The following is an 11,739-nucleotide window of genomic DNA, read 5'->3' on the forward strand; positions in this document are numbered from 1 at the left end:
GTCATGAACAGCCTTGGTAGGGTTGGGAATTTACCCTGAAGCCAGGGAGCGGGATGGAAAGGTTTTGAGCAGGAACAGACAGATGCTGAAATGGACATTGGAAAGATGCTACGTGGAAGGGGAACTGGAGACAGGCGTGTGGCCTGGAGCTCAGAAGCCAGGAGACTGGTGATGTTCCGTGGTGGGTGTGAAGGGTGCCCTTCACGCGCAGCCTTGGTTGGGTGTAGACGCCGTGATGCCCTCAGAGATACGGTGAAGCAAGGGGTGGGGTGGGGTTCAGGCCTGGGATGCTGGGAGCGGGGGTCGTGCAGTGGTCTTCTGCTCTTCCTCCAGCCCTGGAAGGCAGGCTTTATTCTCACACAGTTTCTGCCTTACTTTCAGTGTCTGTGCACGGCTGGAGCACCTCCCTCTCCTGGAGAATCGTTTCAGGGGTTTCTGACACTAATGCTGGGTATCACTTTCCACTTCAAACTACAGAGATTCTTCATGTTTTAAACAAGAGTGGCCCTCACGAGAGCGCCTATGTGAAAGCATTAAAACACACACACGCACGGGTCCATGCACACCCACCACCAGCAGCCACACACACAATCAGCACATACACACCCACCACCAGCAGACACACACACACACACACACACCAGCACGCGCACACACACACACATCAGTCCCCCACCACACACATGGCCCACATACCAGCACATCCACACAGCAGCAAAAACACCCACACACCCCAGCACACACATACACCAGCGCGCACGCACACACACACACACACACACTTTAAATATAAATTCTGGTGCTATCACTTCCAGAACAGTTGAAGGCTACTTGACTCTGGCCTCCCTTTCCTCATTTGTCGCCTTGAGATGACAACTCCCACCTCCAAAAATGTCATAAAAATTCACTTTGCCTGTATTGTGGAGGAACAAACCCAGTTGTTTCACAGAGCCAGAGGAGACACTTGGAGTTTATAAATATTAAGTGGAGGGTCCTATTGTCCAGGGAAGCAGAAGGAGGCATCAACACACAAGCTCGGAGATCCCTTGTGGCTCCGTGGGTTAAGGATCAGGCATTGCCACTGCTGTGGCACAGGTTTGATCCCTGGCCCCAGGAACTTCGGCATGCCCTGGGCAGGGCCAAAACAAACAAAGAAACCCAAACAAAACAAAAACCTGTATGTAAAGAATCACCAGTGTAATGACGAAAGGTTGTTACAGTACAGTGGGGGAGATTATGGTCTTTTCAAAAGCAATTGGATAATTCCATGGAAAAATACTACCTTTGACAGCTGCTTCACCCCACCTGCAATCGTGATGTCAGGTGGGCATAAATCAGAGGGTGGAGCGTGAGGTCGGCATTCTGGTGGATGGAGACACCCCCTTCGTCCCTCCCCTGCAGTCTGCAGCCACTGAGACAGCCAGTCTGCATCCACTAAGGTGCTTCTGTCCACCACACCAGGGGGCCAGAGGACTCTCCGTATCTGTACATCAGCAGGCGGGAGGATGGGACACGTAGAGGGCAGACCCGACGGAGCAGCTGAGCAGGCGCCTGCAATCCCAGGCCTCTGGCCCCAGCAGCTGATCTGCCAAGCTTGAGAACCCGGTCACAGCAGGGCGCTAGGGCACCAAAGTTTGGCCTCCTGACTGCAGCCGTGCCCTTGATCACAGGTAACTGGGATCATGTCCCACCAGCCATGAAGACTCCTGTAATTCCTACCGTTCCCCATCCATAGTGTGGATCCCACAAATGTTCCAGCACTGGAGACAGCAGAGGCCTCTGTGCACACCCAGATCCTGCTGCTCCCCCTCCACCGTAGTGGAGCCTGCAACTCAAGAGATCTCAGATAGGGTGAGAGGGCCCACCCTCCTGGGGACCTGGAATTAGCAGGGCACAAGTGATCTCAGAGGAACAATCATTAATAGTGAGGGCGCAGAGAGAAACCTTTGAGAGAGACAGTGGAGGGTGTGATGTGCCCCCTCTCACATAAAATCAAGGACAGCTCTGGCAAGAGAAACCAAAAATGTGTGCCACGTTGCTGCCACATATTGGAAAACAAAAGCAAGTCCTCTAATTTCTAAGCTGTTGAATACTTAGAATCAAGTCGGAAAGGTGTTTGCTACGTAAACTGTCCCTGGACAGTGACAACTCGGCAGGAACCTCAAAGAACTGCAGTCACTGTGTACCATAAACAGAAAATGACAGCCCTCCCGAAGCAACCTAAAGTCATGGAGCATTGTGATGTAACCATTAGAGAAGTCAGAAGAGCTCTCAGGAAACTCAAATGAGCTACAAAAACCCTCAGAAGGTAGCTCAGTGAACTCAGGCATATAATGCATGAACAGAAAGGATACTTTACAGAGAGCTTGCAACTCTAAAAAGGAACCAATCATCAATTTTGGAGCTGAAGAGGTCAATACACAAGATGAAGGATACACCAGAAAGCCTTGGAAACTGAGCAAACTACATGGAAGAGAGAATTAGCAAGCTTCAAGTTAGAAGTCTGGCAATGACACAAGCACAGAGCATTAAGGTATTTAAAATGAGGAAGAAGAGGAGATCAAGATGCTGAAGGAGGAGGAAGCTGAGCTCACCTCACCAACACATCCAAACTACAGCTACCTGTGGAGTGACTCTCACTGAACTCCACCTGGGGATGGCAGAACAGCTCTGCAAGGCTGCAAAGGTCCACATGGGATCTAGCAGGAAGGAAGGAATGATCGTAGTTTTTAACTGAAATAGAAAAGGCTCCCACAAGAATGAGAAGTTAAAGAAGGTAAATCATGCTGGTAAAGACAAATATATAGTGAATGCTGTGGATCAAGCCTTAAATAAGATAGTATGAGGCTTAGCAGACAAAAACCACAAATCAACTATAACCACAATACATAATTACTTAATGGATAGACATGAAGATGTAAAATATATCAAAATCATGGAGTTCCCACTGTGGCTCAATGGTGGACACAGGTTTGATTCCTGGCTTTGCTCAGTGGATTAAGGATCTGGCGTTGCCATGAGCTGTAGTGTAGGTCACAGACGTGGCTTGGATCCCACCTTGCTGTGGCTGTGGAGTAGGTTGGCAGTTACAGCTCCGGTTTGACCCCTAGCCTGTGAACCTCCATGTGCCACAAGTGCGGCCCTAAAAAGACAAAATAAAAATAAAATATGTCAAAATGACAACATGTTGGGGGTAGTAAATAAGACAGAGCTTTGAGAATATGTTTAAACTTAAGTGATTCCATTTAAAACAAGTAGGTGTAGGAGTTCCCATAGTGGCTCAGAGGTAACGAACATGACTAGTATCCATGAGGATGTGGGTTTGATCCTTGGCCTCACTTAGTGGGTTAAGGATCCAGCATCGCTGCGAGCTATGGTATAAGTCGAAGATGTGGCTCGGATATGGCATTGCTGTTGCTGTGGTGCAGATTAGCAGCTATAGCTCCAATTCAGACCCTGGCCTGAGAACTTCCATATGCTGGGCCTATGGCCCTAAAAAGACCAGAAAAGTAGATATTTATAGGTCTATATATATGAACTCCATGGTACCCCCAAATCAAAAACATACCTATATACACAAAAACTAGAGAGAAAAGAACACAAACATAAAGAAAATCATCCAGTCACAAGGAAAGAAACAAAAAGTATAAGTGAACAGAGACGAACTAAAAAACCAGAAAATTAGAAATAAAATGGCAATAAGTATATACCTATCAATAAATACTTTAAATGCCAATGGATTAAGTGCTCCAGTCAAAAGACATGGGGTGGCTGAATGGATGAAAATGCAGGACCCATCTACGTACTGCCCATAAGAGACTCACTAGACCTAATGACACACATGGACTGAAAGTGAGAGGATGGAAAAAAAGATATTTTTCACCACCAGAAATTGACAAGAAAGCAGGGGTTGCAATATTCATATCAGATAAAGCAGATGTTAAAATCTATAAGAGAAGACAAGGTTTTTACACAATGTTCAAAGGCTCAAGTAAAGGATACTTCACTCATTAACATGTATGCATTGATCCATATATACAATGATATATATATATATGCCATGATAACATATACATCAATAAAGGGATCATGAAAAGGATTTTACACTTATAAACATATATGCAGCCAATAAGGAGCACCTAAATATAAGCAGCAAATAGTAGCAGGCATTAAGGGAGAATTTGACAACAACACAATAATAGTAGGGGACATTAACAAGCCTACTATGGACAAATCAGAGAGAAAATCAATAAGGCAGCAGGGTTTTAAATGACGCAATAGATCAATTGGTCATAGTAGATATGTAGAGGACATTATATCGAAAACAACAGAATATGATATTTTTTCAAGTGCACGTGGTATGTTCTCCAGGATAGAACACACTCTGGGACACAAAACAAGTCTCAGCACACTGAATAGAGACGTCATATCAAGAAGTGTTCTGACCACAGTGGTATGAAATGAGCAATCAAATCCAAAAAGAAAAGCTGGATCTAACAAGCATCCCACAGCTTGTGAGAATGCCAGATCCTTAACCCACTGAGCCAGACCAGGGATCAAACCCACATCCTCACAGAGACAATGTCAGGTCTTTAACCCACTGAACCACAGTGGAAATACCTATATATTCTTTTTTATGTTCTTTTTCATCACAGTCTATGCCAGGAGATTGGGTACAGGTCCCTGTGTTATACAGTAGGACTTTGTTGTCTATCCATTCTAAATGTCATAGTTTGCATCTTCTAACCCCAAACTCCCAATCCACCTCACTTCCTCCCCATCCCCCTTGGCAACGACAAGCCTCTTCTCTAGATCTGTGAGTCTGTTTCTGTTTTGTGGCTAGGTTCATTTGTGCCATATTTTAGATTGCACATGTAAGTGATATCATAGGATATTTGTCTTTCTGTTTCTTAGTTCACTAAGTATGACAATCTCTAGTTGCATCTGTGTTGCTGCAAATGACATTATTTCATTCCATTTTTATGGCTTAGTAGTATTCCATTGTATATATGTACCACATCTTCTTAATGCATTCATCTGTCAATGGACACTTAGGTTGCTTCCATGTCTTGGCTATTTTGAATAGTTCTTCTGTGAACATTGGTATGTCTGTTCCCTTTTGAATTGTGGTTTTGTCTGGATATATGCCAAGGAGTGAGATTTCTGGATCATATGGGGATTCTACAGTGTACCATTTTCACTGACTTGAAAAAAAAAGTATAGTTGATTTACAGTATTATATTAGTTTCAGGTGTACAACATAGTGGTTCAATATTTTAATAGATTACATTCAACTCAAAACTATTACAAAATAATGGCTGTATTTCCCTATGGTGTAAAATAGACGTTTATTGCCCACCTGTTCTATACGTAGTAGTTTGTATCCCTTAATCCCCTCCCCCTATCTTGCCCCTACTTTCTCTCTCCCCATTGGTAACCACTAGTTTCCTAGATCTGTGTGGTCATTTCTATTTTGTTATATTCATTCGTTTTATTTTTTAGATTTCATATGCAAGTGATCTCATTGAGTATGTATCTTTATCTGCCTTCTTTCACTGAGCATAAAACTCTTCAGGTCCATCCATGTTGTTGCAGATGGCAACATTTCATTATTTTCCGTGTCTGGGGATGATTCCATGGTATATGTATATGCTATGTCTTCTATATCCATTCATTTGTGGATGGTTGCTTACATTGTCTCCATATCTTGGCCATTGTAATGACGCTACAGTGAACATTGCAATCCATATATCTTTTCTAATTCGTGGGGTTTTTGGCAGTGCCCACTGCATGTGGAAGTTCCCAGGCCAGGGACCAAATCTGCACCACCGCAGCGACAAAAGCCACTTCAGTGTCAATGCAGGGTCTTAATCCATTTGGCCACAAGAAAATTCCTAGTGTGTTTGTATTTTAAGGGTATGTACCCAGGAGTATAATTGCTGGGTTTTCTGAGGAACCTCCATACTGTTTTCCACAGTGGCTGTACCAGTTTATATTCCCACCTACAGTGCACAGAATTTCCCTTTTCTTCACGACATTTGTCACTTGAGGGCTTTTGATGATATCCATTAGGACAAGAGTGAACTGATAATCGCACTGCGATTTTGATTTGCATTTCCCTGATGATTAGTGTTGTTGAGCATCTTTTCATGTGCCTGTTGGCAAGCCATCCATCTACAGTGTTTGCAGCCATTACCGAGGTGGAAATATTAGTGCTTACAATGTGGAAAATTGCTCTGGAAAATGGTTTCTAAGTATTTGAATACTGTACAATCTTGGAAGTGTTTTAATGTCAGGTTTCTCGCTCCCCATGTTCTCTTGACCAGAAGCAGTTACAACATCTTTTCTCTGCAGATCCATTGAACAGTGACCAATTTTATTGGAAATTCCACATGGTTATCAAAGTAAAGTAGGAACATTGTGGCTGTGGACCTTTACCTGAACTCCACGCCTGCATCGAAACAAAGCTGTCTTTCTGTTCCTAACACTAAGGTGCACATTAGCTTTATGTCCCAAAGGCCTAAGGTAATTGCAGATACTATGAAGAAATAACAGGCCTAAGAACAAAAGAGAGGCTTGAGTCAACGGCAAGAAAAGGGACCATGTTATCGATGGCCTCGAGGGACACGATGGTTATGAAAAGATAAAATTCAAGCAATGCATCCCCCATTTATCAAAAATCCACTATTGTTTCAATATCGATGGTTTTTTTCAGAATGATTTGTTCCAGATACGGTACATTTGCCTTAAAAGACAGGCGTTTCAAAGCATTGACTCAGACAGAGGCATGGAGGCTTTCACACTTATTTTAAAGGGTCGATGTTGAGGTTTTCTCTGTGTTGACATTTTCACTGGCCACAGAAGGAAAAATTAAGGTTAGCATAGTCATCTGGGATCCATATATCATAGAACATAGACTAAAAGAGCATCGTGAGAAAAAACTTTAGAAGGAAAGTGGAAAGGGATAGAGGAGTGGGAAGAGGAGGAGCAGTGGGACGCGGAGGAGGAACAGAGAAGAAAACAAATAGGAAGAAAGAGAAGGGGGGAGGGGAGGAGAAGAGGAAGAGAGAGAAAAGCCCATGAGGTGGAATATTAGAGGCAATGGGCAGAAGGAAGGAAGCAAACGCTCTAAGACCCGGTAGAGACCTGAAAACAGTCTCATGCGTGCTGTCCATCAGTGGAACCGAGCTTGCCCGGCTCCTTCTCCTCGGGTCCTGGAAGTAGCTTTCTTGTGTACAGGAGGTGAGGTCAGCCTTGTCAGATTCACTCAGCCCCGTTCAGTCCACGTTCCTCAGTTTCCAACTCTTGTCCCTTCACATTTCCACCAGGGCAGGGCCCACACTGCCAGCAGAGCCAGAAAGACCAGCCCTCCCACGCCCATCCTGAAGGAATTCCCCACAGTGTGGTCCTGGAGAATGGGGGCTAGGGGAGAACCAGACATCTTTATATGTGAGCCAGGCCCACCCCCGCCAGGAACTCTGAAACGGAGCCCATTTCCCTCCCACTTTGCCACGGTTCCTTCTGCCTAGATTCTCTCCCATTGTCCTCAGAGCATCAGGAACCCCTGGAGCTGCACACAGGTAGGAAGGACTCTCATTTAGCCCTCCCTCATCTTGGCATATTTCCTTTGAGCCTACTGGGTACCTTCCTCATGCATGTCCTTTAATATTTCTGCCAAGTGAACAATGTCAGAAACCTCCACCTTCCCTCTGCACCGACTTCACCCCTCGTAACTAAAGTGCGTTCGTTTCTTACCTCCTGAAGAGGGAGCCCTCGTGTGGCCCACAAACAGGTGAGGAGAGGAAATTCAGAAGTAATCCAGTCCACCTACACTGAGTTCCATGAAAATAGACCTCGTCCCCTGTGTGTCCTGCTGACTGTGCCTTACGTGAATCCGGTGGCCTGCATCCTTCTCTAGTTGTCACGGGGATGAATTGGGACGTGCGGTTCAACCTCAGTTCATTCCCCTTGGTAATGACCAGGGCCCTGATCCCTGAAACTCCCACAGATGAGCCCCAAGTAAGCCCCTCCTTCAGAGACAGGGTGTTTGGATGACCCAGAAGCTCAGGAATTTTCCTCTCTGGGCGACACTCGAGAGAGGGAGTGACCCTCGGAGTGAGTCTAGCTAATGATAGGAGAAAAGCCTCATGGACGTGTGGCTAAGCCCAGAGCTCCCCAACAGGACCTGAGATGATGTTTTAGTTCCTCACCAACGCTGTGAGTTTCCAAACCAGGAGTGCCCCCTCCCCGTGGGCTGTGGGGGGTTCTTACTCTCTTACCTGTCTTGAGGTCTGGCTTGGGGGCTCCTGCAATAAGAAACACAGCAGGGTGAGGGGTGGGGTCCAGTGGAAGTTCTAGCCGAGCTCTTCCTCCTGAGTTCTGCACTGTGAGCCCTGTATTCCTTCTTCAAAACAGCCAGGATTTTGGCCTCACTTGAACGTGCTATGACGTAATTGGATTTTCTTTTCTCCCGGGCGTGGCTGCATAGGCACCTCGCAGACTGAGAGATTATACATCCTTCTTACTGTGAGCCTTTCCACGGCTGGCTTTGTCGATTTCCTACTTGTCTAAGTCACCTGCCTCACCTGGGCAGAGAGTCTTCAACGCATCAAGAGCTGTGAGCACAGTGCCAGTTGAGGCTATGGGATGGTCCTATTTGCTGAGAATTAGGGAAACGTACATTCTTGTGACTGTCATGCGGATGGGCCATCACTTTAGCAACTCAGACCACTTATCTCTGGGGACTGGGCTTCAGGAGGACCTTGGCTTCAGCCCAGGTGTCCTGGAAGACAGATAGAGGATCCCTGAATATTCACAGGAGAACCTTCGGGATATGTTCTGACCATCTCTTTTGTTCTTTGTCACTAAACTTCATGCTCCAGAAGAGGGACCCAGGGTGGCTGCGGGGTCTGAGAGGCAGTAGGATGGGGTTGGCTGGGGCGACACTGAGGTGACAGAACACATGAGCATCGAGGCCAGAGGAAGAAGCTGGGGTTTTCTTCTGAGTCTACTGGGGAGCCACTGAGGGAATCAGCTTCAGCTGTTGAGTGGATTCAAGATTGGGAATGATCACTGCAAAGAACCCAACTCCATGAGGCAAAGCAGGAAGCATATAGGGCTTACAGTGAGGTCCACTGCATTTTGATGGAGATGCCAGCTCCGTGTGCACTTATATCTGTGTGAGCTAGGCAAGCTAGGAGAATTCAGGTGCGCGCACACACACACACAGCCCTAACATAAGGGTGGGCCAGCCAGGAGCTCTGTGAATTCTTCCACCAGAATCCACTGAACGACCCCTCCCTCCCCTAGGCTAAGGTCGCAGAGTTGGAGCAAGATGGTTCTGGATGAAGATGCTCATTCTTCCCCAGGTGCAGGTGTCTCTCCTGCCACCTGGAAATCCCTCTGTGCAGGAGAGGCCAGGAGAGGTTTCTAGCAAATAGATAAGGTGATGGGCTGGTGCAGCCTGTGATCTCCCATCACGGGCTGTTGTCTCCCTCTCCTGGGTCTGTCTTGCCCCTCTCTGCATCTTCCTGGATGTCGCATGGATCCTGAAGTGGACCTCGCACGAGACAAGGAGGGGGGTTGGAGGCCCCCCTCTGACTCCATCATGGGAGAAGCTAGGACACCCTAGAGTCTTACATGTGGTCACTTCTGAGGACTGCTTCTGGGGCTTGTTCTTGTCCCCTGTGCCCACAGTCCCTGTGCTCCCCATCACCACCTGGGGCTCCTCTCAGACATGCCTTACAAGTTAATCTGAGTCACAAGACACGGGATGTGCTCACCTATGCCAGAAAGGTACAGTGGGTCACTCGATTCCAACCACCTGTAGGGAGAGGGATTGAAGGAGCCATAGCAGCTGTAGATCCCACTGTGGGCTGGGGTCCCAGGACCCAGGAGAAGTCTGCCTGGGCTGTGCTCTTGTGGCTCTGCCCTCTGCTCTGCTAGGATCCTGGGGCCTCCCCCTCCCTTAGCAGATGGTACACCTCAAAGGAGCTCTGGGAACCGCAGGACAAGGTCACGTTGTCTCCTGACCTCACCTGGACTGAGAGAGAGGGTTTATGGTGTAGACCTGGAAGAAAGAGCAGCAGTTTAGATAGAAGGGCTCTTCCTTACTCACACTGTCCTTCATGCTGCACCTTCTTCTTACAGTCTTTTTTTCTCGGAATTCTTCTCTATAAGTGGTTGGTTTTCTGCCTGTTTCTTCTATCTGAATCACTTTTTTTTGTCTTGTTCCCATCTTTCTGCATCCATCTATCTATCCATCCATCCATCCACCTAGCTACCTACCTATATTTATTTTTTATCTAGCTACTTATCTATTTATCAATTATATCAATTTGTATCTATTACTTGTTCACCTCCATACCTATTATATATCTACCTACTTACCAACCTGTCTATTTATCTATCATCTATCTGCCTGTATGTGTTACTTATGTACCTATCACCTACCCACCTACCTATTGTCTATCTATATATCTACCTACTATTTATCTATCCTTTATCTCTTATCTTTCTACTTATCTATCTATCATCTGTTCTCTATCTGCCTGTATCAATTACTTGCCTACCCATCATCAACCTACCTACCTACCATCTACCCATCTACTTACCTATCCTCTGTGGTCAATCTATTATCCATCCACCTATCGTCTCTTATCTGTCAATCAGTCTGTCGATGACCCGTCTATCATCTCTATGGCTATGCTGTGTCTCTACCGTCTCTCCATCTCCACATCTCTCTCTGCTTCTCTGACTCTGCTTCTCTCTGGGGAGCTATCATCCACCTCCACACGACCATCCTTCTCTATCTTTGTGGGCCCCTCATGGCTCTGAATTTGAGGACTTCCCTGACCTCCCACCTTTCTCTCTATTTCTCTACCCTTTTCTTCCTCACCCTCTCTGTGTCTCTGAATTGCTCTCTCATTCTTCTTTCTGTGTCTCTCTGCTATCACCTTTGTACAAGCACATGGGGGCTCTGTCCCTCTCACGTCCTACAATTCATTCTCTGCCCTTAGGTGCATGCCTTTTTCATGAATCTGCATGTCTTTGACTCTGCCTTCTCCCTCACTGTATCTCTGTGGGTTTGTAGCTCAGTAATCCTGTAATAGCTGGGCGGCTTGGAACATGAGCCTGAGAATCCAGAATGGGGCCCCAGAGACACACAGCAGACAGGAGCTGGTATTCAGATCCTTAACTCTGAATGAGTGAGGTTTCCCCGTGTGTGCCTTTCTCCTTCCTGTCTGCGTCTCCATGTCCTTTTCTGTCTGAATGTCCCCCTCTGTCTACACCTCCTCCACCTCTCTCCCTCCCTTGTCTCTGATTCTCTGTCTCCAGCAGCACCAGACTCCATCCCCACTGTGCTGGTCCTTGGCACTTTTGCTGTTGTATCTGATCCCCACAGGCCCCTTTCCTGATTTCTGTGCCAGGGGTTGGGAGGGTGACCCCTCCAGGATGCATTTCCAGGCTTTATTACCAGCCATGTTCATGCTCTTTTTGACAAACTGGAATCCCTGGTAGGAGGTAAAAATGGAGCAGTAAGGCAGGGACTACAGTACCTCTCAAAGTCCACCGAACCCACGCCTGTGGATGTGGGGACAGCACATCTCCTTCCATGTCTGTGTCTTCTCCAATGTCTCACCTTCTGCAGGGCACCCTGAGACCAGCGCCACGAACATAGACCCTGCCCAATGTCACTCCAGCCTAGCGGTGGCACCAGCATCCTGCCCTTACCTGTTG

Source organism: Phacochoerus africanus, chromosome 8 (genome assembly GCF_016906955.1).
Source record: "Phacochoerus africanus isolate WHEZ1 chromosome 8, ROS_Pafr_v1, whole genome shotgun sequence".
NCBI classification, from domain to species: Eukaryota; Metazoa; Chordata; class Mammalia; order Artiodactyla; family Suidae; genus Phacochoerus; species Phacochoerus africanus.